The following is a 26,244-nucleotide window of genomic DNA, read 5'->3' on the forward strand; positions in this document are numbered from 1 at the left end:
ACTTTCTGTAGTCAGAGACATTAAAAAGTCATTCATGGCTTAGAAGACAGTAATGACGTTTACCTGTGACGTTACAAATGGCTCCACCCTCTAAGCTACGTCGTCATAATTCAGGATAATACTGAATTATCTCATGAAGTTTAAGAATTGAATTACTGACGATGAAAATACATTTCTCAAGTAGTTGCAAAGATGCTAAATGATCACCAATGATCAAATAAATAAACCTGAAGGCCAAAATTATACATTCTGCTACTATTACTACCACTATTGCTGTATTTCCACGGCAGCATAGATGCCCCGCCCACATCAGAATCTTTCAGCTATTCATAAAGACTTTGCAAATGTTTCTTTTTATTGTGTAATGGGTCCTGGCCTCCCAGAATTCCGGGTTTCATTTGAGAAATGTATAAAGTAATTTTCCAAGTTAAATATGCAGTATTGCAAATGAGGAACAAACTCATGCATTCAGGGAAGGAGTCCTGTCAAAGAAGCAGTGACTGAAATGTCGTAAGTTTTGGTAAGTTTTCAGCAGTTCTCATCCAGGCAAATAAATGAAAGTTCATACCGTTATAGCCTTGGACATCACATATTCGATTTATTATCTATATGTAACTATGTTTTACTTTATTGTAATAAAAATCATCATTTCTATTGGCGATGGAGCTGAGCATTATTACCCTTATGAAACAGTACTATATGGCACAAACCTGAGAAAGAACGTGCGAGCAAATGTTTTGTTTTATTTTTTGGTATTTAGAGTTTCGTTATTCATTTCGTTTTTCATTTTAAATTTTTCTTTTAGCCTTTTATCTTATTTCATTTTACTTATCCTTAATTCATGGGTGACAGGGCATGACAATGGGTAGACATGCCAGTTCCAGTCACCCTCAAGCATATATAATTACCGATTATCGTAGGAAACGTAGCTGACCTGAGGAAATCAGCGATGACTCTGAGGGGAACAAGGGTTGCCATCGTTCCCTTTTTCCTCTATCATTGTTACTATTGGTGTGTATATCTTAAAAATATTTCAAATGAAATGTATTTTACTTTTACTCTGTGTATTTGTAATTCCCCTTTAAATGTACAAATGAAACACCAAAAACTATTCATAATCTATTTACAAATCACAATCATCATCACTATCAAGGAAAAGATCATCATCATCCTCATCATCACTGACTAAATTAATGATGACTGGATCCACGTAAGTCTCCCGGATGTTGTCCAATTCCCAGTACTCCTCCTCAAAATGACGTGATTGTCTAACTGCTCCTGCCCACACTTCCGGGGTAGCAGAAAGCCTTGCCTCCTCCAACCTGGCCTGCAAGTCAGACCGCGTAAATCGACGGAGCGATGAACGCACTTGCCTCTTCATATGACCCCACACCTGTTCAATGGCGTTGAGCTCTGGGTGAGCGGGTGCCAAGCGCACAACTTCGTGGCCCCACTCCCGGATGATGTTATCCACCACATATCTCCTTTCCGGACGATTCTTTTGGCAAACGAGCAACAGCTCAGATTTTGTGGCCAAAGGTGGGAACGATATCCTACGCTGCTCCAGCCACCTGTCGAGAAAAGTTAATTAATCATTATTAGAGTGAAATAGACCATAGAATGCTAATTTACATACCGTTATTACTGTATCATTAAACTATGATTTGATATTGTTTCCATCAAGAATAATTTACTGACTTCACACAGTTAATAGAATATTGAATCATATGAAATTTCCAGTCAAGTCATTAACTTTAATGCGTGTGTATACGTATTTCATGATGTCTATATATATATATATATATATATATATATATATATATATATATATATATATATATATATATATATATATATATATATATATATATTGTGATTTATTGTAATTACCTTACGAGATCCGCCTTTCTGTTTGCTGACGTAGGGCATCGACTCTCCTCGGTTAGTGTGCTGTGATATGGTGCATTATCTAGCACAAGAACCGATGGCTCCGGGAGGACGGTAGAAGCTGTGTCGTAAGCCACTGTTCGAACAATTTGGCATTCATTTCGCCATGATAATCTCCTTGATTGGACTTAGCGGGGTAGCACAGATACGAGCCTTCAATGAAGCCTTCATTGGTGCCAGCAGCTACCACCACAAATCGTTCACCTTCTCCTGGAGGGACCTGACGGCTGTAAGAGGGACTGGTGATATCCTGCGTGGTGTCTGCCCATTCCCTGCTATGGGTCATTCTAGTGGTGAACCAAGTTTCATCAACGTACACCACCTTCCTTCCGTCCTCCCTGAGGCGTCGTAGATCCCGTAGAGCATTAATTCGGCGGCAAATTATATCCAGAGACTCCTTCCTCACATACATTTTCCGTTGTGTAGTTTTATACTTGAATCCCAGAGAATGCAGGAGGCGGATTACTGAACTCGGTGATGTCCTTTCTGAGATAATGCCAGCTGTTTTAAGGTCCATTGTTAGAGAGCCAACCGTAAAATACTCCTTCTCATCAAACTTTCTGTGGATAAAGCGACGAATCGCACCAACAGTAAAGTTATCAAAGGCGGATGGTGCTGATGAAACTGGTGTTACTGACGATGGTGAATGACATGAACTGGAGGTACGGAGGCGGACTTTGGCCCTTACTGCCCCTGCAGTCATGCCCAAAACTTGTCCAACGCGGTCATAAGGCCTTAAAGGACAGAAAAGAATATATATAATTATATATATATATATATTAAAGCAATTATACATTGATTATGGAAAACAACAAATCTTAAATCAGATGGTCCATTGCTGTACTGATAACTTGAATACATTACTGGTTGTATTTAGCTTTCCCAAAAATCTTCTCAGAACAATAATAATTCTATAAAGACTGAACAATCCTTTTACACCTCTCTCTCTCTCTCTCTCTCTCTCTCTCTCTCTCTCTCTCTCTCTCTCTCTCTATTGCTTTCTCTCTTCACTACATAATGGGTACTCAATGGAAATGTTCACAATTCAAAAGGCATTGCAATAGTTATATTTTTTTCGCAAAATAAAAATCAGACGAAGTAATTACGTAATCTGAAATCGATATCTTACCTGTTCAAGGAGTAGTAAGTACTACCACGGTTTTTCTCTCCCGTATACAAGGTTGCAAGCCGCAAGGCAAATGCAGTTTTGCAACCACGGGGACAATTCCAAATCTTATTAGCCATTCTTTGATCTTTTGACAGGTAAGGGTTTAAAGCTGACGAAACCAAGTGAATGAGTTTGTAAGGTTTATGGGCGGGACTAAATTCGTCATAGATTGTTTACTCTACCTACGTCATAAACGTTTGAGGATCCTTGCCACGTATATCCCTGGATACGGCATTGGCAAACCAATTTTACTTTATAAAAATGAAAACTATCGAATTTCATTACTAGATATATTTCTCGATATATTTGTATGGTTGTGAAATATTAATATGCCAACTTTCATCTTCATCTGATTCTTTGATAAGGAGTAAAATAAAAAAAACCGTGCACGACGCCTCTGAATCTCATAGTAGATATACGCCGCATAAAGAAAACTATTTTACGAATATCATCTCATGACTGGCCGTTGTAATTCTTCTGGGAGGTTAATCTGATTTATTTTTATTTGTGAACATGACGAATTTGACATTCTTTTCAAACTAATTGCATTAGAATCGTATTACGCAAATCGGTTTTTTTTTTTTTTTTACGAACAAGCATAGTACTTTCTTGGCTACACGAGTGATGTCGTTTCAAACGGCAAGACTAAAATCTCTAACACTGAAGAATTAGTTAAGTAAACATCCATAATCAGTTTTCGGTTGAGGCTTGAGAATGGAGCCCACGAAACCTCAGCGTATCAACAGAAAGAAATATTATTTATTTGTGTATGTGTGAGGAAGTATTCTGCCCTTATTATTATGCTTTATTTTAAGGTAATGCAAGATCCAATAATGTAGGGACCGTTGTTATTGGAAGCTGGCATTATATATCGAATTCGGATGAAGGTTTCGGAGAATCAACTCAGCGAATTCCGGAAAACCAGACATATTCAAGAGAAAATCATCCAAGCTATAGCATTCTGACTACGGCCGTGTTTGCACATGTATATACGAGTATGCATGTATGTATTTACGTATGCGTATACTGCACACATAAAAACAAAATAGAATATGCACTCACGCCTGCACTCATCCCTCTTTTGAATGAGTCGTGAGTGATTCAATCAGCAACTGCCTCTTTTGCAATTCCGTTTGAGTAGCGGAGTAGAGACGGAATACGTTAATGAAGGACCGGGGTCTCCGTGTTGTGTTTCGGGACGGAAACTCCGATGACTTTCAGGATGGAAATTCGGCTCCAGTGCTGCCCTTTTTGGCGAACAGGTGATTCCTGGACGTGCGGCTTAAGGTTTTCATTGTAGACCTATAGAGGTAAAAGATGAATGAGTTCTCCCAAATGAACATCCACGGCTTGAAGTACCATTCTTCTTGGGGAATAGTTCATATGTGGGAGTCGGCGTTAAAGTTTTCATTGTAGGCCAATAAAGATAGAAGATGAATTAGCTCATTCAAATAAATGTTCACGGCTTACAGTGATGCTCTTATTGGCGAACGGCTGATGCTTGAAAGTGTGGGTTAAGGTTTTCATTGTTGAGTAATATAGATAAAAAGATAAATTAGCTCTCTCAAATAAACATCCACGGTATGAAACCTTAGAGTATCAACAGAAATAAATACTGTTTATTTGTGTATGTGTAAGGAAGTATTCTGTCTTTATTATTATGTTTTATTTCGAGGTTATGTAAGATCTTATAATGTAGGAACCCTGTTCATTGGAAGCTGACAATTATATCGAATTCGGATGAAGAACTCCGAGAAACAACGCAGCGTATTTCTGAAAGCCAAACAAATTCAAGTGAAAATTATCCAATCTATTGCATTCTGACTACGCTTGTGTTTGTTCATGTCTATATGTATATATAAATTAATTCTCTCAAATAAACATCCACGAATTACAGCACTGCTCTTATTGGCTAACAGGTCATGCGTGAAAGTGGGCGGTTTTCATTGGAGAGTAATATAGATAATAGGTGAATTAACTTTCTCGAATTAACATCTACTGGAATATTCTCCTTTAAGCAAAGCACAGTCCTTCCTTCTTTCTGTCGGAATATTGACCATCTTTACTTTTCTCTTTATTTATGAATTTGTAAGCATAGTGACATACGAGAAAAATCCTCATTATTGCGCAGGGATTAATATTTTACGAGACTTCCGAGATCTGTATATTCTTTCAAGGTTTTTAATCTTGATTTATAATATCCAGAAAGTTCTGTCGAATCAAGTATATTGTCACTTTTACATATGTGTTATGTGAGGAAATGCAAAATTACAAGCTTGTACTGATCAGTGATGCGTATAACGATTTCTTTACAAAGATGACCGTGTCGAATTGGCAAAAAAGTGTACTAGACAGAAAATCCTCCGAGCGATATATGCTCCCGTAGGCATTTCTAAACGTTCTTTGCAGCATCCCTTCGACCCTTAGCTGCAACCTCTTTTCATTCCTTTTACTGTACCTCCATTCATATTATCTTTATTCCATCCCGCTATCCACCCTCTCTTAACAAATCTTTCCTAGTGCAACTGCGAGGTTTTCCTCCTTGTTACACCTTTCAAACTACCTACTCTCAATTTCCTTTCTAGCGCTGAATGACCTCATAGGTCCCAGTGCTTGCCTTTGGCCTAAACTCTATATTCAGTTCAGCCCAGAGATATATGAAGTATAAACTGGAAAAAGATTGAGAAAATAATTCGTCTACCAAAAGAGGAATATAAACAATAAATTCTAGTATTATTTAGGGCTAATGAACTAGAATTTAAGATGGAAGTTTTATTGGCCAATGAACATTGCGTCAGGTAGTCCCAGTTTGTGAAATAGATGTAGGCATAGTAGTTCATGCATTTCTGAAGGAAAAAAGGAATTAGTCATTTATTGATCCCAAATCCCAAATGTCGAATCTTCTCCATTCACTGGAAACGTTCTTCGAGGGGAAATATTCTTCAAGAATATTCTCTCCCCTCTGCTTTTATTACTTCACGTTGCACTGTTTTATATCTGCAACATGGAAGCTTTATAATATTTATGTTGGGCTAATATTTTATTTCATGAGCACCTTAGTGTTGTCAGTGCTCCTCGCGCGGTGCACTGTAGGCATTACTTAAGGGTCTTTGCAGCGTCTTCCTTCGGCCCTAGTTGCAACTTCTCTCATTCATTTTACTGTACCTCCGTTCATATTATCTTTCTTCCATCTTCCTTTCCACCCTTTCCTAACAATTGCTTCATGGTGCAACTGCGAGGTTTTCCTCCTGTTACACCCTTCAAAACCTCTTACTGTCAATTTCCCTTCCAGCGCTAAATGACCTCGTAGGTCCCAGCGCTTGGGCCTTTGACCTAAATTCCGTATTCTCTCTCATTAGTAACTGAGTTTGTTAACGTCACTGACGTTATCAAGTATCTTCCCCACCCCCCCTGTAATATTTTTAGCTGTTCGCAGACAAATCTCGAATCTCACTGAAAGCTTTGACGTGCATTAAACTGATTTTCGGCCTGTTAGCTCAGTCCATGACAGTTTCATCATGGAAGCTTTATCAGTGATTCGGCAGATGCAGAATGAATACGGTAGCAAATGGAATTTGGTCTTCCCTGTGAAGCGACTATGTGAGGTCATTTTTGTACTTTAAATTTTCATGTGTACATGTGTATGTATGTATGTATGTATACATATATGTGCATGTATGTATATATATATATATATATATATATATATATATATATATATATATATATATATATATATTATTATTATTTTAAATGCATGATTTTCACTTGTTATGCCCGGAAGGTGATGACGCAAATATAGAGTTCTAGATTTTCGTAATAAAAATAACAAAGTTTAAATATACGAAAATTTCCATATATAATATACACACACACAAACACACACACACACACATATATATATACGTAGTATATATATATATATATATATATATATATATATATATATATATATATATATATATATATGTGTGTGTATATATATATATTTATATATATAACTAAATATATATGTACTGTATATATACACTGTATATATATATTTATAGTTATACATAATATATATATATATATATATATATATATATATATATATATATATATATATATATATATATATATATATATATATAAACAAACATATATGTCGAACAGATTGAATAGCAACCTGCAGTTGCCGATAACACTTGCATTGCATTTATTTATATATGTCCAGTATGTATATATATATATATATATATATATATATATATATATATATATATATGTATATATATATACAGTATGTGTGTGTGTGTTATATATGGAAATTTTCGCATATTTAAACTTTGTTATTTTTAATACGAAAATCTAGAACTCTATATTTGCGTCATCACCTTCGTGCCTAACAAGTGAAAATCATGCATTTAAAATAACAATAAATTTCCATACATAGTAATACCAGTAGAATATTAAAAACGAAAATATTGTTAACGAAATATAGATATCATTAAAGATATAAAAAAAATAAAGGAAATTAATGCACGATAACAATTTTAGTTTTCATGTGAAAGGCTTCGTTATCATCGCGTCCTGGCAACCATCGAACCAACGCCGTGTCCTGTTTCCAAGCGGTAAGTTGCCAGCGCACGATAATGTAACCTTGAGAATCGTTGGCCGTGGATGTATTACTGTACATTCTCTCAATGTATTTTAGCATAAAATTCCAGCCATTAGAACTACACGTAATGCATTTCCGTTCTTCCTCCACCGTTAATTAGGTCAAAGTGTTTTGCAGTGCAATCTGGGTGTATTGCATTGTGTTGCGCTGTCTGTGATTTTCCCAGTTGGAATTAACAAGCGGTCGTGTTGCATTTCCACAATTTCCGCGAATACCAATTTGTGATCACGCGAGGCCTTGAGTCGTAATAACAGCCGTGTTATTCCGTGTTCGTTATGGTATATGGCAAGGATAGGGAGGATCGTTATAGAATCTGTAAGGGGAAAGTCCTAAGACGGGAATAGATATGCCTCAGAATAGATATGTCCGAGGCATATCTAATTCCGTAAGATAGATTCTCGACATTTCTGAGAAGGGCGCCGAGACAGCGTATGAATACGATTTGCAATGGTGATCTGCAAATTATATATATACATATAAATTAATATCTATATTATGTATATACACGCACACACATAATTATATATACATACATATATATTGTATCATGCCTGTTAAATATATATATATATATATATATATATATATATATATATATATATATATATATATATATATATATATATATATATATATATATGCATTGCTTTCTTGTGGTGTTTGATTTTGTGTATATATATACACATATATATATGTATATATTGTATGCATATATATATATATATATATATATATATATATATATATATATATATATATATATATATATATATATCAAACACCACAGGAAAGCAATGCAAAACAGTTGTAAATCTTGACCGGTGTCGGCTTTATTGATAAGCCATCTTCTGTCCTGTGAAGATGGCTTAGCAATTACGCTGACACTGGTCAAGTTTTACTAATGTGTGATGTTTGGTATATAGAAATCACGCATCAAGACTGATTAGAATAGTACTGTAAGTATATAAATTATATATATATATTATATATTTATATATATATATATATATATATATATATATATATATATATATATATATATTGTGCACGTGCTCATGATAAAGAAAATCGTTCAGTTAATGCCTCGCTTTAAAGCAATATCAGTACAGCTGTTCCATGAAACATAACAGACAAGAGTAGATTGAATAGCAACCTGCAGGGGCCGATAGCATTTGCGTTCCACTAATTCCCTAATGAGGATTGCACAAAGGAGTCGAGAGCGAAATAAGCAGGTCCATTAACGTCAGCTGCAGAGTCCTGAGTGGCCTTAAACCCTGTAATTTGATTTTCAGTAAGAAACTCTCCAATTGATACTAGGAGTCTTTGTACCTTCTTAGTTTTCTGTAAAAGAAGACTGCTGAGATGGCTATTTGCCTGTCTCTCCGCACTTTTTCTGTCAGCCCTCAGATCTTAAAAACGGCTGAGGCTAGAGGGCTGCAAATTGGTATGTTGATCATCCACCCTCCAATCATCAGACATACAAAATTGCAGCCCCCTAGCCTCAGCAGTTTTTATTTTATTTAAGGTTAAAGTTAGCTATGATCGTGCGTCTGGCACCGCTATAGGTCCCAACAACACTGGCTACCACCAGGCCTTGGCTGAAAGTTTCATGGGTCGCGGCTGAGAGTTTCATGGGCCGTGGCTGAGAGTTTCATACAGCTTTATACGCTGTACAGAAACTTCGGCGCATTTTTAACTTGTTTTTCACGTTGTTGTTGATGAATGGTGAATGGGATTTATATTGTCTACCCAATGAGTCAGTGGCGGATCCAGGGGGGGGGCCTGTGGTCACGTGCCCCCCCCAAAATCCAAAAAAAAATAATAATAATAATAATAATAATAATCTTCACAGATGTAAAGTTAACCATAGCTACAAAAACTACTTATAAATAACAAATAAATAACATTCACTTGTCATCTTGGAGTACACGTATGTAATGTATTGTATTAAGACTTAAAACACTCGCGTCTGTTACAGCAGGCAGTTGTCAGGACTCAGGGTACGATAATAATCGGATAATTATCAATCAAGTACATTTGGCACATGATCGTATTATCATACTATGTATAGGAATGTAAATTACACAGTAATTTATGAATATGTCAATTAGATCATTATACTTATAGGAATGCATTGTTTGCTCAAAAAGGAGCTAGCTGGTACTTTGGAAGTTTTATAAGTTGACTTATTTGTCCGACAATTTTCATAAACAGACGAGTCTGAGACGACAGTGCAGAAAACGGACGAGAAGCTTTCCTGTACTAGTCACGTCGCAGGGCCCCAGGCTGACTGACGGCTGATGCAGCGCAGTCAGTCTCGATCGGTTCAAGGCAAAGTTAGCGACGCTTGTTCACCATTGTTGGTAGTGTGTGTTGATTATAGACTTGTGAAAATCAAATTATCAATGGTCAACCGTCAATCATGAAACGTGTGACAGTGAATGAACCAAAAATTCCCCCCGGGGAAACACAGGGTACACAGGGAGCAGTAAAAAAAACAAAACAACCCAAGCTTGACATGTATTTCAAAAAGAAAGATAATATGCCTTCTCAGCCTCCTGGGTAAGTAAATAGCATAAAATCTCTCTCTCCCCTATATGTTGTTGTCTGGTGGTTATAATAAACATATTAAGGGTTATTTTAAAGCCTAATCTCTCTCTCTCTCTCTCTCTCTCTCTCTCTCTCTCTCTCTCTCTCTCTCTCTCTCTCTCTCTCTCTCTTTTTATCTCAAGAACGTTTAATAAACACCATGTTCTCTCTCTCTCTCTCTCTCTCTCTCTCTCTCTCTCTCTCTCTCTCTCTCTCCTTTATGCTGTTGTCTGGTGGTTATAAATATAATAAACATATTAAGGGTTATTTTAAAGCCTAATCTCTCTCTCTCTCTCTCTCTCTCTCTCTCTCTCTCTCTCTCTCTCTCTCTCTCTCTCTCTCTATAGCTCTAATGCGCAGCTCTTTTTCTCACCTAGATCCGGTTCAGCTTCAAGGAATGAAAGACAAGGTGTTGATTCAGTTGAAAATACCAGCAGCTGTAGTATCTCACTTCCAGCTCCAGATATCCCACAACCATCTAGATCCCATAAATCTTTAGAAATACCAATGGACCGAACGGTTGAATCTGGTAACCTGAGACTGAGTGACAGTAGTGACTCCTTTCAAATGCAAGAAGTGTTGATAGAGAACCTTTGTCAGCCATGGACATAGGTTTATGGGTGGGCATGTCAAAAACTGATAAAGACAAAGTTGATATTCTTCAGAATTCATGGAGACCTGGGGATACTTACCAGCTACCTCACACAGAGAGAGGTGGAAAGAAAAGGTTTCTTAGACAAAGCCATTTAGATAATTTTGCATGGTTGGCATATTCTCACGTAAAGTCGGGATTATTTTGTAAAGTCTGCACGGTATTTGAGCAAAGGGATGGTGGCAAAAGTAAGCAGGGTTTAAAATCATTAGTAACTGAACCTTTAAGGAGATTTGACAGGCTGACAGGTAATGATGGTTATTTAGTTCAACACAGTCAGACATCCTATCACCAGACTAATGCAGTGAGAGCAGACAATTTTCTTGAAAGAATGAAAGATCCTACAACCAATATCCATGCAGCACTAGATGAGCAACATAAAGAAGAAGTATCTTTGAACCGTAAAGGACTAGAGGGTATCATTCACTGCATTGTTTACTTGGGCAGACAAGGCTTATCATTAAGAGGTCACAGAGATGATGGCAACATTCAGGGAAGTGAGAGAGAAGGGAATGAAGGTAATTTCCGTGAGCTCCTGCGGTTTGCAGTCAGGAGAGGGGATACTGCATTAGAAAAACACTTGAAAAATGCTAAAAAAAATGCAACCTACACTAGTAAGACTACACAAATGATATTATTGCGTGTATTGATGAACACATTTCCAATGTAATTTCAGAGAGAATTAGCAAATCTAAATTTTTTTCAGTAATAGCTGATGAAACTACTGACAACAATAGGAAGGAACAATTATCAGTTAGTGTCAGGTACTTAGATGAAGGGAAAGTGCGGGAAGATTTTCTAGGATTTGTAGAGATTGATGATCTTTCAGGAAAAGGTATAGCTGAAAAAATAGTTAATGAATTAATGAGGCATAACATTGATTTGTTCTACATGATTGGCCAAGGGTATGATGGTGCAAGTGCTATGAGTGGTGGTATTAAAGGATGTCAGGCTATAATCAGAGAGAAGTACCCAGCAGCTGTATATATTCACTGTGCTGCTCATTGCTTGAATTTGGTAATCTCCAAATCCAGCCAAGTGCCTGCCATCCGTAATTGTTGGAATGACATTAATGAAATTGTAAATTTTTTTCATTTTTCACCACAGAGAATAAAATGTATGGAAAACATAATCCAAAAAGATGAAATGGAGCCATCCTCACAGTTACTACGGTTGCACAAGTTTAGTGACACTAGGTGGGTAGAAAGGCATGATGCTCTGATTGTTTTCAAGAGGTTGCTTCCTTATGTCATAGAAGCTCTCACAGATATAGCATCTTGGAAAAATGATGGAAATGCTCGTAGTTTGCTTAAAAAGATAGATTTCGAGTTCATTGTTTCTTTGAGTGTTCTTAGTGCGATATTAACTGAGACCAGACCACTGTCACAACAACTTCAGGCAGTCAGTACAGACATGCTGGAATGCTCCACTCAAATAAAGTCAGTTCATGAGAAAGTACAAAGTCTGAGAGAAAATGACGTGTTTGATGCAGTTTATCAAGATGCAATTAAGCTAGGACTTGAGATCAATGTAAATGAATCTGTGCCCAGGTTAGCAAACAGACAGTCTCATAGATCAAATCATCCATCTTCCACTATCGCAGAGCAGTCTTCATCCCCTTTTTGGATTTTGTTCTCAGCCAGTTTGAGGAATGCTTTTCAGATTACCATGCAACTGCTAGCTCAATGTGTTCCTTAATTCCAAGCTATTTTCACAAAACCTCTTTTGATGATATGGCCCCATCTTTATTGCTGTATAAAAACTTTCTCATAAATGACTCTATGCTGGGACTAGATGATACACATGATTATGTCACTGAATTCACTATGTGGAGATCGCGTTGGTCTGCTGTGGAAAAAAGCTCTTGGCCAACTACTATACTAGATACGTATGAGAGCAGTGTTCACCAAATTATCCTGTTACAAAAAAATTGTTACTAATGTATGCCACTTTGCCTGTTTCATCAGCCACAGCTGAGAGAAGTTTTTCAACTCTTAACCACATAAAATCCTACAGAAGAGCAACAATGGGGGAAGATAGATTGAATGGCCTTGCCAAGGTATGCATACACCGTCAACTATCTAATAATGATGTGATTCAAAATTTTGTCACAAGTATCATTGATATATTTTCCAAGAAGAAAAAACGTAGGAAAGAGTTTATCATATAAGCTGTGTCACAATCTGCATCACACCAACTTGTTCTCCCTGTCATAATTATAAAGTATAATGAAGAGATAAGTAAGAAAAAAGAATAAATTTACTATTTGTTTGTTTCACCAATCTATAGAAATGAGTGTATTTCTTTTCTGACATTTAAAAAATAAATTCATAAGTAAGAACACTAAATATACATTTTTTAATCAATATACTATTAGGCTATGAATGTATTTTTTTCTGAATATATTTAAAGAATAAATTTGCCTCATTGTAGTTAAACTGATTCTTTTTTTTTCATAAAATTATATATATATATATATATATATATATATATATATATATATATATATATATATATATATATATTTATATATATATAGGTACTGGTACTTTACTTTATTCCCAAATAATGTAGACGCATATTTCAACAAGTGTAGGTACTGTTCTGTACTCAGCAGTCAGTACTCTGTAAGGAAGCCTCTGACGGCTCTGAGTATGCCAACTGCCAAGTGCCCCCCCTAAAAATATTACCTAGATCCGCCACTGCAATGAGTATTCTAGACTTGTAACGATTTAATATCGTCTCGGTTGAGGAAAAATCTTAGAAATACGAAGACACTTTTGACCTGTCAGGATATCACAGCAGTGCACTGAAAGACACTCCTGAGGTGGATCTGAAATGAAGATTCAAATCTTGAACGAGTATATGCTGAGAGTTAATGAATGGGATGTATACCATCTTCTTAGTGAGTACTCTAGAGGTGTAACGATTTAATATCTTCTAGGTATCTAGGTTGTGTGAAAAAATCCCAGAAATACCCGCATACTTGTGACCTATCAAGATATTATAGTAGTGCATTAAAAAATACTCTTCAGGTAGATCTGAATTGAAGATTGAAATCTTCAGTGAGTGTATATTAAGGAGTGATTTTAATAGTCATTAAGCTATTAAACACCTGTGGCGGGCCTTGACTGGTAATGTGGGTGTCTGTTTAGGTATAAGATGGCTGATATACTTATATCCGCAATACAGTCATAAGTGATAAGTACTGATAAAAATGTAAAAATTAGCTTCCGTTTACCTGCATTTCGAGGTGCATTGGTCGTTTTTAGAACTTGCATTTTCACTTGCACTGGGAAAAAGAATTCGGAAAATATTCATATTAGCAATAGATTTTTCTACTAAAACTGGACGCAATTACTGTACTTAGTATTGAAAAGTCTCTGGAGCAAAGAGAGATGAAGAAAAGCTTGTAATTTTAGTCACTTAAATGTATTGTTTAATAGCTGGCATACAGGACGTAGGGAAGATCCAGTCTAGCATGTCCTTAATAAAACTTAATTTTATACACCCGAAGTTATACCTCATTTATCATCCAGGCCAGTGGTTCTCAACCAGGGGGGAATTTCCCCCTAGAGGGGAATCTCAGAATTTCAGGGAAGGGGGAGGATTGTGACGATTGGCAGGCTCAGACTGGCTCTGGGACCACACAAAACGCAGTGAGCATCTATCCGCACTTCTGAGAGGTCACGCTGGGCTTTCCCGCCGCTAGCTTGTGTGTTTGTGGTAGTATTTTGCTGCATATTATTTGGAATGCACCTTTTGAGGCAGACAATTTCGGAAAGGGGGCGGGAATGACATTCTGACATACAGTGAAAGGGTGCATGGGCCAAAAAAAGATTGAGAACCACTGATTTAGGCCCTAACTTGGATCATCGTAGGAAATTGGCACTTTGTTTACTCGTCCTCGTTCACGCCTATATACTATAGAACTTCGGCTGTTGGGAGGGGAATGATGGGACGGGAAAGGTTCAACAGCTTATGACGTTTTTGTGGGAAATGCCCCTGGGGGTGGAGGGGGAGGGGGTGATAAGGTTGTGGAGAAATGTTTGTGCAAGGCAGTATCTAATGAGGAAGCTACTTGGTGGTTTCTTCAGCGGTACATATATATAGTCGTACGTGAAATCCTGTGTGCCAAATTTCAGGTTGGCTGATAAGAGATTTTTGTCACTACATCGTGTTAAATTTTAATTGCTGGATATTCTGTACTTACTTGCAGCTTATGATGGTTTCTGTTCATTAAATAGATGCATAAAGATTTCTGAAACTGCTGTTTTATCTGGTGAAGGTATTGTCCACTTCCTCTGAATCCCACGATTGCAACACAGTAACAGATAAATTTGTGATATTAAGAAGCATATGAGTGACGAGGTTAATTACCGAAGTTCCTAACTTATGTGTCTGTACCAACAGTTTAAAACTTCCTTAATCCGGAAGGGAGATAGTGCCATCAGTGCACCTCACGTGGTGCACTGTAGGCATTACTTAAGGTTCTTTGTGGCGTCCCTTCGGCCCCTAGCTGCATCCCCTTTCATTCCTTTCACTGTACGTCCTTCCATATTCTCTTTCTTCCATCATACTTTCGACCCTCTCCAAACAATCGTTCCATAGTGCAACTGAGAGGTTTTCCTCCTATTACACCTATAATACTTTTTTGCTCTCATAGGTTCCAATGCTTGTCCTTTGAGCCAAATTTTATATTATAATTACAGTTACTAAAACTTTCTTAATTACGTAACTTCCGGCAAGCCTGAGATCTTGCGCCACCCGTGATTCTTGTGCAGACTGACGCACCTGACAATAATACCTCAGAAAGTTGCAGTTACAATAAGAATGAAATCATTACTGAGGTAGAGAGAGATAAATTTGTATATATGTTACAGGCAGATAGCGAAACGAGGCATTTCGCGAACTGCCTGAAATTTCAGGCAGATAGCGAAATGCACTTAGGAACATTTTATCCCCCTAGGGGCTAGTACAAAACACGGCGAAACAGTGACTCACCTACACTGTTTCGCCGTGTTTCGTACTAGACCCTGGGGGATCAAATGTCCCTAAGCGCATTTCGCTATCTGCCCGAAGTTTCAGGCAGTTCGCGAAATGCCTGGTTTCGCTATCTGCCTGTAACATACAGTATATACAAAGTTAAGTATACCTTAGTTTTACCAGACCACTGAGCTGATTAACAGCTCTCCTAGGGCTGGCCCGAAGGATTAGACTTGTTTTACGTGGCTAAGAACCAGTTGGTTACTTAGCAACGGGACCTACAGCTTATTGTTGAATCCGAACCACATTATAGCGAGAAATGAATTTCTATCACCAGAAATAAATTCCTCTAACTCTTCATCAGCCGGCCGGGGAATCGAACTCCGGCCCAGCGAGTGCCAGTCCGCAGCTCTACCGACTCACCCAACGAAGAGCTTACAGTACATTAGAAGTCTGTTACAGAACGAAGTCTATGCAATACTTGAAAAATTTATTTTGTGTAGCAGCCTTTGACCGTTCGTGCCTGAATATTAATTAAAATCTCTGTGTTAATCCGAGTTGAGGATATGTGAAAACTGAATTGCCGCCGTTTTGCATCACGTCCATTTTACAGCTTTTGGTGCTGTATCCCGACTGTAATAAGTACTTCTCGCGATGGGGAGTAATGAACACTTCCCCGAAAATTGAAACAACGCGCGCGAAGTATTGGTTGAAGTGGGCGCAGATTACAGGCATTTTCTAAATCACTGCACCGCCTATCATTACTCCGAATATTGTTTCCAAATTCTGATGCAATTTTCCGGTAAAGTGGCTCTAAACATCATTCGTAAAAATCGGATGAAATCCGGGAGATAATCGTATTACACATTAGGAAATTAAGTACCTCATTGTCCAATTGGAAAACATGCTTAACGTTTGCTTTTGAAAATAGGATTTTGAAAATAGTTTTTTGAAAATAGGATTTTGAAAGTATGTTTTTGAAAATAGGATTTTGAAAGTAGGTTTTTGAAAATAGGATTTTGAAATTAGGATTTTGAAAATAGGATTTTGAAAGTAGGATTTTGAAAGTAGGATTTTGAAATTAGGATTTTGAAAATAGGATTTTGAAATTAGGTCTTAGAGAAAACGATTGTCTTAACTATGAAGACTGCGGTGTGTTTAGTAACCCAGGAAGCTAATTAAGGGTTGAAAGGGTGTTAATGATTAGCAGAGGGAAGAAACTGGTCAAGCACTGTTGCACAGTGTTGCAGATGCTGAACATACACAGATATGATCAACGCCCAGATCCCTTCTCCACCCATGTTAGGACCTGGGGGAACCAGGCAAATGACTGCTGATGACTCACAGAGACGGTTAGGTCGTGTTGCTGATGAAAATCAATTAATCCCTGAGCGGAGTTTCAACTCAGGTACCACGTTCGGATTGTGTTAGATTCCAAGTAAGTCACGTGACCCAATGAGAGAGGTCTTTAATTGGAATGAACTCAAGATCATCAGTTGCCTTTGGAAGCTTTGGTGCTAGCGGTTATTGGCTCAGGCTTAAGTGTCAGTTTAATGCAAGATTAAATGAGATACGTGAAGTTTGAGAGACACTTGCGATGCTGGCAAGAAAACTTTCATTAAGAATGTTGACGTTGGGGAACTTTGGTAAAATATAAAAAGTATTTCTTAAGAAATGTTGGATAACATAACCAACCTTCTATCCCACAATTACATTTATATTTAGATAAATAACATCAATTTCACGCGAACATCAATTGTTCTGTGTATTCAGTTTTGCTAGAGAAAATACTCATCATTTCATCTAGGAGAGTGAAGTCACACTATGGAAGGTCTCTAGTACGATTGAAGTCAAAATGTAATGACGTGGTTGAAACCCAACTTATTTATTTATTTATTTATTTATTTATTTATTTATTTATTTATTTGTATAGGGGTGGGGGAGCTGCTCTTGTGCTGAAGTCAAATGATCAGAGATTGGGTGATGATTATGATGAATCTCTTAAACAGGATATCCACATCATTTGAGATAATTTTATACTGAGTGTTCTCAACTTTCATAAATACTTCTGTTCTCTTCTACGCTATTATCTATCTATAATGATAAAATCCGAGTGGATCTTGTTTGCCCGTACCGGGTGGGGGCCGGGTAGGCAGGTGATAGGGAAGGTAGGGGAAACATGGCACATCCACCCTCCTCCTGCAAACTTGTTTGTCCGCCCCGGGTGTGGGCTAGGTAGGTAGGTGATTGGGAGTGTAGGGGAGACATGGCACATCCACCCTCCTCCTGCAAACCTGTTTGTCTGCCCCGGTTGGGGACTGGGTAGACAGTTGATCGGGAGGGTAGGGGAGATATGACACATCCATCCCCTGCCCCTCGCAGCGTAGCGCGCCCGCCATCAAGCTCGTTGGACAATAACTGGCAAAGAGAAATACATTTGCAGCGTATTTACAGCAATCTTTATTCTCTGTAAAAGAAGGCAGTGAAATACGGTGGATAGACCCGTAGAATTTAACAGTTGCTTTTGATGATTATCGTAACCGAGCTGTGAAATTGATTCAGTCTAGTGTGGAATGATGAAGAAAATTTTTAGAGCACATTTAAGCATCATTAGTTGTCATCAAAAGACGAAAGCTGTTTGTTTTAGTGCTACTCTTCTTCGCTTTCCCGGTGTTAACGCCTGAGGTGAAATTAAAAGTAAATATTAATTACCAACGTGAAAGTGGTAAGAGAGATATCGTCTTATAATGGCATAAAAATGACTTGAAATTGCATTCTGTTTTACGGTTGATTTCATAAGGGCGCTACACCACTGGTCGCTGGCATAGTGGTTAGTGTTTTGGCATGCCACTCAGATGTCATGAGTTCGCGCCACCCCCAGGGCGATGAAAAATCACTGGCTCTGTATCATGATCAGTTGCTGCCGCGGTGAGGGGTCTGTGGTGGAAGGTTAAAACCAACATATTCTTTGGAGGCTTGAATTTCAGGTCAGTGGCCCCTTTGGTGTGCTTGCACCATGTGAATAGGTTTCATCTACTGAATAAAGTAAAAATAAAAATATTGCTAGTAATCAGTATTGCTATGAATGATACCACTACTGTTGAAACTACTAGTGCTAATACTGATGAAAACTATGCATTCTACTGTAATAATAAAAGTAAATAAAAAATGAACAATGTCTGTTCAGTGGAAGAGTATTCTCTTTAATGCAGTAAATAATATTCAAGAATTACCAGTGAAATTTATTCTTTCTGTTTTAGTTTTTAAAATATAATGTTATTGTAGGATGAACTCTTTTTGGTTCAATATAGGTCAGCGTTAGTTGTACAGGGTGTCCATAAAGTCTCTTTACAATTTAAAGAATATATTGCAAAAGCAAATGAACAGACAAATATGTGGAAATTATTACGGTGGATCTCTTCCTATCTTAGTTCTGTAGTTTCGCCGAATCTGCGTATCCGATTTTGTTTCAGTAAACCATGACACAGATTGTGCCTTTTCTTGAGGAGTAGCCATTTTGTAGGGGTTCATTTAACAGTACCTCTTTCATCAACAGGGCACCTGAAATACACAAATGCAGTGTGATTAAAAACTTTGATAACTGCTGAGTACATAGAATAAATCTGATTAAGGTATCTCATCAGTGGCTTTCGTAATACATTTTTTTAATAGTAAAGAGACTTTATGGACACCCTGTACTACAAAATTCCTTTTGGTTATCATGAGAATGGATCTTTAAGCTTAAGTCACCTGTTTTGGCCTATCAGAAAGCTATAGTATTTTATTAAGAATGGTGTTATTTGCCTTAACGTACGCAGCATAATAATGTTATGGGCCTGGCAACCTCACACCGAAAAATGTTGCTGAGAACCAAATCACGATTATAATTGTAGAATTTTGTTACAATTAGCAGGCCTTGTGTCAGCACGGCCTCGTGACCATATGCACAGCCCCCAAACAAAAGTTTGTTGTTGCTAAATTGAATATTGTACCGGCCTTGTGCCAGTATCGAGTGATTCTCGGAGGAGCAGTGCTTAGTTATAATACCTGCGAAGATATAGTGTCTAATCTTATCTCTGATTGGCTGGTAGGACGGATCGGCGAAGCGTTTGCGAGGCTCTCTCTCTCTCTCTCTCTCTCTCTCTCTCTCTCTCTCTCATTGTGTCTTTGATTCCGAGGAACGCTTGTTGTCTCCAATATTACTATTTATTGTCTTTTGTTTATTGCTCTAATATTCCTCTTCAGTAGGCTGTTATCTTATCTCTCTCTCTCTCTCTCTCTCTCTCTCTCTCTCTCTCTCTCTCTCTCTCTCTCTCTCTCTCCTTTGCGGTCTTTACCTGGCGCTTTTGTCTCCAATACTACTATTTATTATTTCTTCTTTATTGCTCTGCTATTTCTCTTTAGGGGGCTGTTATCACCTCTCTCTCTCTCTCTCTCTCTCTCTCTCTCTCTCTCTCTCTCTCTCTCTCTCTCTCTCTCTCTCTCTCTCTCTCCGCGCGTCGCTGTCCGTCATGTCGAAGGCAGAATGCAATCGGCCTTAATTTGTACATTAATTTGGCTTTAGTTTTTTCAATTTCTTAAGAAGTTCAGAATATGGCCTCGCCATTCAGCCCACGAAGATATTCCCATTAGCCATCGGATGAAAACTAATAACGCAAACTTATGAAATAAACAGCAACAGGAACAATAACAACAGCAACAACAGGAGCGAGATGTGGCAATAAACGAGGGACCCGCTGCGAATTGGCACAAAACAAAGGGAAAGATTAACACGTTATAAAGGCCTAAATGCCCTGCCTACCCCCGCCCCCCAACCTCCTTTACCCAACAATCACGGCTCTTCTATTGTTCGTTTCATTGCAATTATATCGCTTATCCCGGCGCCGATCCGAATGAAACATCTATAAAGGAAATAGAACAAAAAATGTTTTAAATGATGATTATTACCTCGAGAAATTCATTCGCGGTATTACTGCTGCAATATCAGATTCCCGAAGGCTACTAAGTTATGTAAGCGGTTTAATAGTACATATTAGTTGCAATGTAATTTATGCGTTTCGTTTGCTCTCAAATGCTGTAATGCCCGTTGCTCTTATTTGTTCATTTATCCAGTTATTCATTTGGGAACTGCATACTCGATTAGACAGTTACGAACGAAAACTGTTGAATCTGAAGTTCACGAAACAATTCGTCCCTGTTTTGACGAATTGGCGTATGCCATTTTTTCGCCATTCGGAGGAAAGGGTCCTCAGAGATTCTGATATTTTTCAGAGCGTCTATTTCACCCATATCTTGGTGGAATTTGGTTATTTTTGGCAGTGTTGTTCTTAACAAGCTGTAAAAGGGCTACGATACGAAAAAAACGAATGATTGGCTATTTTTATTATTATAAAAGAATATTGATGCAAATTTATACGTCACTCCGTGAAAATACACCCATCACTGAAATGAGCGATAACTCCAGCAAAAAATAAATAAATAAATAAACATTAGCGTAAAGTACGTGACGAGGCGTATAGTAATAGGATAACAGCTATCAGTAAAAAAGAAAGATAAAAAAAAAATAAGCCGAGTTTGAGGAGGAAAAGCCATCTCAAGTTTTGTCTGACTAAACCAGTGTCATGTTTCTTCGTCAGATAAGGAAATGGCATCTTACAATAGCACTTCCTTCCTTTGTTAGTACGCTCACCGTTCATGATGAACACTTATTCCTTTGTAAATGTTATGAAATGTTTCTATACTTAAGCATAGGTTGCTCTAGGAGGCCGGCGCCCATACTTGAATACCCAAAAGACAGTTTCCAATAACTGATATTTTATTTTTTTTATTACAGAACACAAAAAATATCGCATGACAGAGTCAGTAGGAGAGGATGATATAATACAATATAGATTTTTTAAGATGCAATGGTGTAGAATTATGAGATCAACATTATGTAATAGGTTGAGTGGCTCAGGTTTTGAGAAGTATGAAAAATGTTTGACCTCGTAGAAGGCAAAAAAATATGTTATTAAGAATTAATAAAATTTAACTGTCAGTTTTCAGAAGAATGGAAAATATTCGATCTGGTAAATAAGAAGACAGGTAAAAATGTATTATTAAGAATAAATAAATTTTATCTTCTAGTTCTAAGAAGTATGTCAAACGTTTGACGTGGTAAAATGGAAGACAAGTAAGAATGTATTATTAAGAATGAACTAAATTTAGTTGCTAGTTTTCAGAAGTATGAAAAACATTCAACTTTGTAAAATAGGTCAAGCGAAAATGCATTTTTAGAAACACATAAAACTTAACTTCTAGTTTTCCGAAGTATGAAAACTAATAGTCTGGTGGAACAGAAGTTCAGTAATTTTTTTAGTTACATAAAAGTTAAGCAACTTCGCACTTAGTCCTTTGTATATTTGTTATGTAATTGGTAAGTAAGCGCAGGTAAATAACAAAGAAGATTTGAAACGTTACGTGACAGGGAGGGTATGTGTGATAAATTAAAGGACTGCTGGAGTGACAAGTTTCTTGGAAATCTTTCAAAAACGATTGAAAATTGATGAAGCCCAAAGAGAGGAGATGCATCAGAGAGAGAGAGAGAGAGAGAGAGAGAGAGAGAGAGAGAGAGAATTAGAATAACATTTACTGAGAGGAATGGCCTGTCGCAACTGTAATTATTAGATGCTTCTGATCTCAGTTCTGAAAGTTCTAACGATGACATCAGTCTGTTAGTTATTCTCAATATGAAAGTCCTTCTTCTTAATGAATTTGGACTTGAAAATGTGTCCCTTGCAAATTTGAAAATGTGTCCCTTGCAAATTTGAAAATGTGTCCCTTGCAAATTTGAAAATGTGTCCCTTGCAAATTTTCTTCCTCGGCCATTTCCTAACAGGGGAACGGAGTTGGAGGGCTGAACATTTCTTTGTGCATAGAAAAAGGTTGTTTACTTATTTGTTTATTAAATCCAAAGAAAGACAGAGTTTGTTGATTTATTTGCAGGCAGAGACAGAGAGAGATATGCTTGACATAAATCATATCATTAAGGTTTGTCGACGAAAATCGCCCATGTTAATTCAAGAGAGAGAGAGAGAGAGTTGACATAAATTATATCATCAAGATTTATCAAGGAAAATCGCCCATGTTAATCAGAGAGAGAGAGAGAGAGAGAGAGAGAGAGAGAGAGAGAGAGAGAGAGAGAGAGAGAGAGAGAGAGACTTAACATAAATCGTATTATTGAGATTCGTTAAGGAAAGTCGTCCATAGTAACTCGAAGAGAGAGAGAGAGAGAGAGAGAGAGAGAGAGAGAGAGAGAGAGAGAGAATCTGGTTTACTGGAATAGAAAAAAGTGAAATATAGAATATTCTGCTTGTCCTTCAAGTGGAATTCGTCGAAGTCAAGAAAGTAGCAACAGCGAAAAAAAAAATTTTTTCCAAAAAATATTTTGACAATTTCTCTTTACTAAATCACTTTGAGATTTCTCCCAGTCGTACGAAATTACCCTCAGGGCCATCCATAAATTTCCACACCCTCCTTCACCTTCATAATCAAGAGTGGGCGAAAGGGCAGGGAACAAAGAATCCTGGGGAGGGAAAGGTCCCCTGGGGTCGGGGGGTCCCTGGGGTGGTGAGTTCCCAGAGGAGGAGAAAGCCCCTGGGGTACGGGTGGGGATGGGGCAGTTCACATTAAAGGAGCTTAGTACTGCCATAAAGATAATTAATGATGTGAAAAGAAATATTAGCTTAATTATATTCCCTTTTTTTATGAAAAAAAATAAATCCTCCGTTTGCAGGAAACGAAAGAATTAGTTATTAATTGGTGAAGGTTCAAACAAAAGAAAGTTTAAAAGAAAGTTGTTAATGTTCGTTAGTCGATCATAAGTTGGGTAATTGAGTTAGTATACACGATCAGTAATATCATTATCAAAAGGAAATCATTAATAGAAATTAAAAGAAGTGTACCATTTTAATTTTTACGCAGTTCCGTGAAAACGAATAATAGTAACACGAACACAAAATATTTATACTGAAAAATCTAAAGAAATTATGATTACCAAAGCTCAGTTCCATGTAACCCAGATAAAAATAATTACAGAGTACGGGAGTACGGAAGTTGCTTAAATAGTAATTAAAGAAGACGAGTTAATTACAGCTGAAGTGAGGCTGTGCCGTTAACCGCCTTCTTTCGTGTCTCTTGAAGGTTGGGGTATATATATATATATATATATATATATATATATATATATATATATATATACATATATATATATATGTATTATGGAAATAATCAATACACAGTTACGTGAGGGACAGAAATAATTTTCTGACTCGCATCAGGATCGAACCTGTCTTTCACTTGAAAGGCGAGACCGCTCGGTTGGCAGCGGTCTCGTCTTTCAATTGAAAGACTTGGGTTCGATCCTGATGAGTCAGAAATATATATTATATGTGTGTATGTATATATGTATACACACACACACACATATATATATATATATATATATATATATATATATATATATATATATATATATATATATATATATACAGTATATATAATACTGTGTGTGTGGTTGCGTGTGTGCATGTACCAGACATAACGACGTAGTAATTTTTCGTCAGGAGAATGAGACAACTGTCAGCAGTTTAAAGAGATTAAACTACGAGAGACGATTTTAAGAGACAAAAAAAAAAAGCATTAACAAGGATGCCTCAACTCCATTGTAAATCAACTTGCCTGCGTTAGTTTCTGTGCAGGTGAGATTTCCGTAATGACCTTCTGGAAGAGAAAACCATGGAGGTAGCTTCTTTGTCTGTCCGTCCGCACCTTTTCTGTCCGCCCTCAGATCTTAAAAACTACTGAGGCTAGAGGGCTACAAATTGGTATGTTGATTATCCACCCCACAATCATCAAACATACCAAATTGCAGCCCTCTAGCCTCAGTAGTTTTTATTGTATTTAAGGTTAAAGTTAGCCATGATCGTGCGTCTGGGAACGCTATAGGACAGGCCACCACCGGGCCGTGGCTGAAAGTTTCATGGGCTGCGACTCATACAGCATTATACGCTGTACAGAAAACTCGATTGCGCCGACGAAACTTCGGCGCATTTTTTACTTGGTTACATGAATCGTAGGAAATTTCCGCATTTGTGTTATTTATCTATTTATTGGGCAAATGTGAATCGTACATGATGTCATGAAGTTTCGAAAATGAGCGTGACTGTCTCGGATGATATATTGGAATTAATCCTTGAGCTTAATCACACTACCAAAGTGCGTCTTTAGGCTAAGAATGAAATAGTATCTGTAATTAGTGTAAGTTATTTGCTGGTCCGCTGGTATAGTGGTTAGTGTCGTGGCATGCCACTCAGATGTCGCTGGGTTTGCGTCTCCCCAAGGGCGATGAAAAATCACTGGATCTGTATCAGGATCAGTTACTGTTGCAGTGTGGAGTCTGCGGTGGGAGGTTAAAACCAACATGCTTTGGAAGCTTGAATTTCAAGTCAATGGCTCCTTTGGTGTGCTTGTTCCATGTGAATAGGTTTCATCTACTGAAATATAATAATAATAATAATAATATTGTAATATCCAAATAATGCCCACAGTCATAGTGAAGATTAACTATTAATTTATACCGAGCTAGCTTTGAGCTACACGGGCTCTTGTTTTACGGCCGCTTGTAAATGTGGCAAATGTTTTGAAAGGAAGAAGAGGCCTCATGTGGACCTCTGCACACTGGCTAACCAACAGAAACGAACACGGTGAAAGCAAGGGAATTTGTATATGCCACAGTTCTCAAAGAAGTGATAGCTTTAGTTTTCTGTAAAAGAAAACTATTGTGCCGGCTTTGTTCGTCCGTCCGCACTTTATTCTGTCCGCACTTTTTCTGTCCGCCCTCAGATCTTAAAAGCTACTGAGGCTTGAGGGCTGCAAATTGGTATGTTGATCATCCACCCTCCAGTCATCAAACGTACCAAATTGCAGCCCTATAGCCTCAGTAGTTTGTCTTTTATCTAAGGTTAAATTTAGCCATAATCGTGCTTCTGGCAACGATATTTGATAGGCCACCACCGAGCCGTGGTTAAAGTTTCATGGGCCGCGGCTCGTACAGCATTATACCGAGACCACCGAAAGATAGATCCATTTTCGGTGCCCTTGATTATACGCTGTGCAGAAAACTCGATTGCCCTGAAGAAACTTCGGCGCATTTTTCACTTGTTTAAATGAGGAACGAGTTGCTGTTTTCTCCCAATAATAAGT

General features: G+C 37.5%; 1 long non-coding RNA gene and 1 pseudogene across 4 annotated transcripts in view; one reads left to right on the forward strand and one right to left on the reverse strand.

Annotated features, from left to right (window-relative positions):
- The window catches only part of LOC136847983 (uncharacterized), a 322,346-nt gene that overhangs the window by 148,899 nt on the left and 147,203 nt on the right, over positions 1-26,244 (forward strand). The gene's annotated exons all lie outside the window — the stretch shown is intronic.
- LOC136847982 (uncharacterized) lies at positions 1,026-3,446 on the reverse strand (annotated as a pseudogene).

Source organism: Macrobrachium rosenbergii, chromosome 18 (genome assembly GCF_040412425.1).
Source record: "Macrobrachium rosenbergii isolate ZJJX-2024 chromosome 18, ASM4041242v1, whole genome shotgun sequence".
NCBI lineage: Eukaryota > Metazoa > Arthropoda > Malacostraca > Decapoda > Palaemonidae > Macrobrachium > Macrobrachium rosenbergii.